Genomic DNA, 7884 nt, shown 5'->3' on the forward strand with positions numbered 1-7884 from the left:
TCTAACTATTACTGCTCAACTAGTGATGCTGGTTAACTCATTCATTTCATCTCATGGGGCCTAGACTTTCTCATCTGGAAATAGTAATAGTTGCCCTACTTTTGTATTATGTTGTTTTAGCCTTTAAAGCATGCATCCTCTTTGCCCTAGAAATTTTATTCCTGGGAATTTGTCAGTTCTTATGTGCAAAGAGTCTAGGTTATAATAGTGAAAATGGAAATAAAAATGTCTAATAGTTAATGGTTAAATAAATTATATATCTATATAATAGAATGCAATGCAGCCATAAGGGAATGCTCCAGATCTATTTTTTAATTGGCATGGAAATAGGACCATGTCAATGTCATATTATTACTTTATTTAGAAATTATAGGCTACAAAATTGCAGGCTATAATACTATTTTAGGTGGTAGGAATGGCACCAGGTATTAGATTGCTAGGGTCAGATGGGACCTGGGTTCAGGAACCTCAGTACTTGAGTTCTGGCTAGGAAAGAATTCAGAACCATGGCCCAAATTATAAGAGAACATTTATTTGGAAAATCACAGAGGTAGAAGAAGTAATTTGTAGAAGAAATGGGCTCAGGAAACAAGTTATAGAGGTAAAGGAAGGGCCCTTGGAGCTTAGAAATAAGAAAGGTTAAAGATGACCCATCTAGTGGGAGGGGAAGGGTGAAGGGAAAGGCACAGGCATACTCCCAGGAAGCAGTGTGATCACTGGGTCCTCAGTCCTAAGGGTGTTAAGGGTGGAGATTTTAGGGATGGTCCCAGGGGAAGATCTCAATAGAATATTCAGCAACTTTCCACGTGTGTCCTTTCAGGGTAGGGTCACCACTGATTGAATGGTTGGCACCAGGGCAGGGGATCATTATCCAATGCATCTGGCCCTGATGTCAGCCATGGGGTCACTTGTCTGATTTTGCTATTTTTCTGGACCTGGAGCTGAAATACAACTGAGGCCTATACATTATCTCTAGGGAGGAAAGGTCAGGGGGTCCAAACCATATGACCATCAATATGCGAAGGGCGGAAAAGTCACCGTGGGGACAATGTCCCACCCTACAATTGTCCTTTGCTAGGCACCTGGGGCTTTACACACTGGTGACCTGTACCTGGCCCATTATCCTTGTTCTGCTCATGTCTGTTTAACTGACTACGACAATATGATTCAATTTTGTGAAAACTATTTCTATTCATGTCTTTTACAGTACATCAAAATGTTAACAATGATTACATTATACCTATTGCAGGTGGTATTATCAAGACCTCTATTTTCTTCTTCATACTTTATATTCTGAATTCTTTGCAAAAGCATCTAGTATTTTTTTAATCAGGAAAAAAAAAACAAGACAGGAAAGTTTTTTTTGTTTTTTTTTCCCCCCAATTTAGAGAGGAAACCCAATTTCTTCACTCCACTCCACAAACCTTCTGGGAAACTGAAACAATATAGAATATGGTACTTTTACATGTAGTACAAAGAGGAGACCCATGGTCATCATAGCCGCCTTCGTCCCACCTCATAAGAACCTGCTCTTTGAACCTACCTGCAGTGCACACGTTTGTCTCTGTACTTTGGGGTCAACCTTAGGAGTGGAGTAGGGCTAGTGGATTGTTGGAGAACAAATCTAGGTGGAACAGTCTGTGGGGCTATAGGCAGCACAGGGTTGCCTGGGCACTAGCTCACTGGGCTGTGTTATGAGGCTTACTGCCTGCTGGGCTGTAAGGCCACTAGCCAGGAACACATAATGGGCATAAGAGAACACCTTCCTTTCCCTACTCCCAAAGCTGAAATGTTCTGAATTCCTTCTTGAGTCAAACTGCTCTCCCCCAAAGCCTCGCCTGGGTTCACAGAGGTCACCACACAAAAGCCCAGCTGGAGTTTTTGACAGGAAAAACACAAAACTCACCAAACTTTTTTTTTTAAGTACCTCAATCTTCCACAGCTTTCAAGGGTTTACTTCTGATCTGAAATAGGTCTGTGACCCAAGACTGAGATTTGCAGATATATTTTGCAAAGCTGCTGCTAACAATTAAAAATCCTTTATTAAATCAGCCTGGGACCCCTTACACCTTGGTCCCCTTCATCAAGATCCCTTCAGGATCCTCTCCAAGGCCATATGTCTCCTCCAACTCTCTGAAAAAGAACTGCTTCGTAAGTGTTTCAATTCTGATTTATTTGCTGCATTTTAACTCACTTAGGTGGTCTCTTGCTTCCTAATTGCTATGAATTTGACTCATGGTGATGTCAGGCTGGGTCACCTTGGGTTTCTGAGGGAAGGGCACTGGAGGGAAAATTCTGTAGTACATAGGTTGGTAGGTTGGTAGTATTTGTTTCCTCAAGGCTATCACAAAGTTACCGGTCTTTGAACCTACAGGGCTAGAGGAAGCACTCTCCAAATCAATAATCATTTCTGAATGGAATTTTTGAGGACAAAAAGACTGAGTTAAAAGGATGGGAGGAAAAGAGCTAGAGTTTACACCTCCATCTAACTTGGGGGGTGGCTAAGGAGGATTGGAAAGAGTGCTCCCTCACAGTCAGGACCAGTGCCTTCCTCAGCGTGAAATTTCAGGGAGTCAGCAGTAGGTGGAATTTGAATGAAGTCATAAAGTCTCCCTTTCAAGCCCCTAAATAACTCTCCCCCACTGGTCTGCAAGTCTGACATTAGAAATTCCTTCTTTGAAGGAAATCTTGCCATTTGGGACAGCATGGATGGACCTTAAAGGTACTATGCCAAGTGAAATAAGCCAGACAGAGACAAATACTGTATGATTTCACTTATATGTGCAATCTAAAAAAAAAATCTGAGCTCATAGATACAGAAAATGGATTGGTAATTGCCAGAAGCAAGGGTGGTATGGAAGTGGGTGGGTGAAATGGGTGAAGGTGGGAAAAAGGTACAAACTTCCAGTTATAAGATAAATAAATCCTGGAGATGTACAGCAATGGTGATTATAGTTGACAATACTGTATGGTATATATGAAAGTTGCCAAGACAGTGCATCTTAAAAGTTCTCATCATAAGAAAAAAAATGTAACTATTTGGTGATGTATGTTAACTTACTGTGGTGATCATTTTGCAATATATACATATATCAAATCATTATTCTGTATACTTAAAACTAATACATTGTTATATGTCAATTATATCTCAATAAAACAAATGATATTTCTTCTATGGATGGAAACATTATTTTCTTCAAGTATCCTCTTTGAAAACAGAGTTTGAAACAAAACATTAACAGCATTTTAGCTGGGGTCATTGTAGATGATGTCTATTCTCCAAATTTTGACTTTCTGCATTTTCTAGCTTTCAAAAAAAAAAAAAATGAAAGTGCCTGACTTTAATCAGGACAAAAATTAATTTATTTTTAAAGTATTTAGAAAATCTGTCAATCTAGTTGTAGTTCCCTGAGATGTAATCAATTAATTGATACAGAAGGAAAGGTGAACTGCTCCAAAGACAAACTTTCCAGAAAGTAGGGCTTCAAAGGAATGGCTTTGCCACTTACTAGAGCCCTTGGAAGCTGAGGGTGAGGTACAGACAGGAGAGCAAGTATCCCAGATTCCTGTGAGAGGCAAGATCAAGGGATGGAGAAATGAGGCTGACTGGCAGAAGAGAGTCGTGGTGGCCTCCATCACTCCCAAAATGTCACATGAGGTCTTTCCTTGAGTGTGAGAACCCCACCTGTCTTGTCCCACTCAGTCTTTTGAGGGTGCCCCCAAAGAAGGAATGTCATTTATAAAATTATCAAGCAAGATATGTGGGGACTAGAGGAGCACATATCCAGGAGAGAAATGGTTAATTCAGAAACTGCTGTCAGACTTGATACCCCTAGTCCTCTCCTGCACTTCCAACCCCTCCCCCAAGGAAGATTAAGGTAAGGATCCTAAATGAAACTTTCTTGCCCAGCCCTTGGGCCATGGATTGTGTTGGTCCTATGCCCAGAAAACAAATTTAGCTGGCAAGGCCTAGAATTCTCTGTTACTCTAAAATAACCAGGGCTTGACTTCTAGGAGGATCCTTCATAAGAGGAGTTTCTTTCAGATCTGCCTGCTTCTAACAACAGCTGTTCAATCTTCTATATTTGTCAAAGTGACTTCCTGTCCCTGTTACATTATTTGAGACTCAAAATCTTGGACATGAGCAAACTGGGGCCTGAAGAATTTAGGGGACTTCCCAAACAGGTTCCAGGAAGAACCAAGACACAAACATTTTGATGTCACTTTGACACTACCCTTTAGGTCTCCAATATGCTTAGAATAGAGTTAACCATTTGTTGAGGACCTACTATCTGCCATGACCACAATGAGAGGCAGGTGTTATTCCCATTTTACAGATGAGGAAACAAAAGTGTAAAAGGGACTCTCTCCAGGCCACAGAACTAGATGGTAAAGAGGCAAAACCAAATCCTTCTCTGACTCCAAAGCCCACTTTCTTTTCCTGCCACACCATACTGCCATCTTGAAAATGATTATTCCCAGGTTCTTTCTTTGGAGAAGAAAATGCTAAAGCCAGCCCATACTAATAAGAATTTCCAAGGTCTTTTGTGTCTCCAGCGAGGACTTTTTCTCTAAACCCCCTACTGTTTATCACACAAACAAAACCAGAATCCAGTCTGGACCACCACCTAACCACTTGCTATTTTGTCTACTCCTGCCTTCTGAAAGCTGACCTGCATTGGGCCATTTCTCCCATTTGAATAAGCTTCAACAACGTGTTCTTCCTCCTGCTCAGCTATGCTAGGTCAGACTCTAGAGATTTCAAACCTCAATGAGGGCATTTTTTGACTCTGTTTTCCCCCTGTGCCAAACCATTTTCCTACTTACTCCTACTAAGCCAAGATTGGGTCTAGGGAGAGGATATCTTCTTGAGGATACTGTTGAATTCCATGGAAAACTCTAGCTGGGATCTTCTGTCACCATCCCAGAAAGGCTAAAGCAGGAACTGCCCTTCTGGGAGGCAGGAGGTCTTTTCACCAAAAGATTCAAGGTAGCTCAGCAATGTTCATTGAAAGCTCAGATAGAGATAGGAAGTACAAAGGAAAGCTATTTAACTCAGCCTGGGTAGAAAGAGGGGTCCAAGGAAGGTTTAAAGAAGAGGATGAATCCAGAATGAAGGCTAGCAATTATTCAGGCAAATGGTGGATGGTAGAATAGCATGCTTAAGGGCTTAGAGACAGAGAGAAAAGCAAATTCAGAGAAGTACATGTATTCAGGTATGGCTAGAGTGCATGTGTGCTTTTGTGTGTGTGTGTGTGTGTGTGTGTGTGTGTATGGCTTGAGGCCTTGAGGCTGGGGAGAAAAGCAGGAGACAGGCAATGGGGGACTTTCCTGGCCTCCTGGGCTAGAGAGTTTAAATTTCATCCTGAAAACAAGTAAAAGATCCTAAAGTATTTTTAAGCTTAGTCAAGAGGTGGAATGACATTTATAATTTCATTGCCATTTCAGAAAGATCCTTTATTATTGAATGGATAATTGATTACAGGGGTAGGGCAGAAGTGGAATAAAGAGACCAATTTGAGGTGCCTAATAGAGTTCCAAATGGAAGAGATAACAGTTGCATCCTTTGAACTAAAGTTTAGGCACTGGGGATGGGGAAAAGTGAATTTAGTTAAGATACATTTTGACAGTAGATCTGATAGGACTTCATAAATGACTATATGTCAAAAACAGTTGAGGAATCGAGAATGACTGGGTTGAGTTATTGAATGAGTGATGGTCCTATTTAAATAGAGCACACTATGTGAGGGTTTGGGGATATAGAAAGAAGAGGGTAGATTATATCAGCTTTGCAAATAATGTTGACTTTGAGGTGCCATTAAAACATTCAGGTGGGGTCATCCCAAATGCAGATGAGTACACAAATCTTGAGTTCAGGAGAAAGATCTGTGCTAGAGGTCTAGACTTAAGGGTCATTGCCATAGAGATAGTGTGGATGAGATCACCCACAGAGAGTGTGAAGTATAAAAATTCTAGAAGTCTAGGTGAAACCCTTGGTGAAATAGTCAGATTTATAGAGGGGGGGAGAACAAGAAGAACTTATTAAGGAGACTAGAAGAATCACTTTGAGGGGCAGGGAAAACTGGGAGTGGTGTTATAGAAAACAAGGGAGAAGAGAGTTTTATGAAGGAGAGGGACAAGGTGAGATGACAGAGATATGATCATTGGATTTTGGAAAAAAGAAATTGTAGGTAATCTTAGTGAGAATATTTTTGGTGGAAGGCCAATGGCAGGAGCAGGACTGCAGAGGGCTGAGCAGTGAGTGAGAAAGGAAAGAAGTAGAGACATCAATATTAAATGACTAGTTTAATAATCTTGGCTGCAAAGAGAATGCTGTGGATAGTTAATAGTTGCAAAGGGTAGAGGAAAGATGGCTCAAAAAGATTGATAAGTATTTGAACCAGTCACCTGAAGATGCTTACCAGAGAGATGTAAAAGAACTTCCAAGCAGAACTGAAGGTCCAGTGGGATACACAGTCAGGATCAGGAATTGTGTTCCATTTAGCAATAAGCCAACACCTTGCACAGGATCACAGTTGGAAATTGACAAAGCGGGGTTTCAAACCAGATTTTCCTTCCCATCTCCTATCAAATATTTGTTGGCCATTGCTCTGCACTGCTTTGCATCATCATTAGTATTGTCGTGTTCATCATGGATGAATACTATTGACTATCAACTGTGTGCCCAATGCCGCAGAGGCACAACAGAAGTTTAATATATGGTTTCCTTCCTCAAATTGTTTAGAGGTTGTTTGAAGAGACAAGATATTAAAAAAAAATGCATATACATCTAAATTGGTGAGATTTTGTTTTTCTCTGTTTCTCTTTTTCTCTGTATCTCCCTCTTTGTCTCTCTGTCACCACTCTAGGTGTTCAAATGCACTATGTAAGGCATTTGAGATACAGAGATGATTAAGATACAGTCCTTGGCTTCAAATAGTTCACAGACTGGAGGGGAAGAATAAAGATTTCAACAGGAAATTTAAACAGTTTCCTCATATGTACAATAGGGGTTTTGGTACCACAAAGCATTATTGTGATATTAAATGAGTTAACATTTTTGAAGTGCTTATAATGGTCACATAGGAAACACTACATAAGTGTTACTATTATTCTTATTATTATTCCTATGATGGAAGTAAGTAAACACAAGATATTATAAAAACATACAGGAGGGGTGCTTGATCCTGGCTAAAATAAGAGGTATCTAAAGCATGAGATACATTTAGCTGAGTCCTAAAGCATGAGAAGGCACTAAACAGAGGGAGAATGCCAGGCATTCTGCATAGAACAAACAGCGTGTGCTCAGGGTTGTATATGCAAAAGACAATATGATCTGATTGAAAGTAACTTAGTTCAGCCAAAGCATAGAGTATGAGGAGGGGAATGGCAAGAGATGAAGCTTGAGAGGTCATAGAATACAAAAAAGTTTGAACTTTATTCTTTAGTTGGTGGGGAGCCACTGGAACGTTTTATGTAGAGTAGTGGCTTGATCAGATTAATGTGTTGAAAGATCACCTTAGCAACAGTGTGGAGAATGAATTGGAGGAGGCAATATCAGAAGTAAGACCAGTTAGGAAGTCATTACTATAGTCCAGGGGAGAGAGGATGAAGAAGCCCTGAACTAGGGAAGCAGCAGTGGGGATGGAGAGACAGGTACCATGGATTTGAGGTATAGTCAAGAGGTAGAATTGGTGACACCGTGACCATAGATAGTGAGAGATAAGTGTGACAGAGGTGTCAAGAATTGCTCCCAGGACTTTGGTCTAGCACAAGGGGATGGATAGAGATATGGTTCAGTGTCCATTAGGAAACCCAGGGAAGAAATGTTTGGGGAGGGATGCGATGGGAGAAGTGACGATTCTCTTTTAAACACATTGAATT

Source organism: Molossus molossus, unplaced genomic scaffold, assembly GCF_014108415.1.
Source record: "Molossus molossus isolate mMolMol1 unplaced genomic scaffold, mMolMol1.p scaffold_m16_p_2, whole genome shotgun sequence".
In the NCBI taxonomy this organism is placed as follows: domain Eukaryota; kingdom Metazoa; phylum Chordata; class Mammalia; order Chiroptera; family Molossidae; genus Molossus; species Molossus molossus.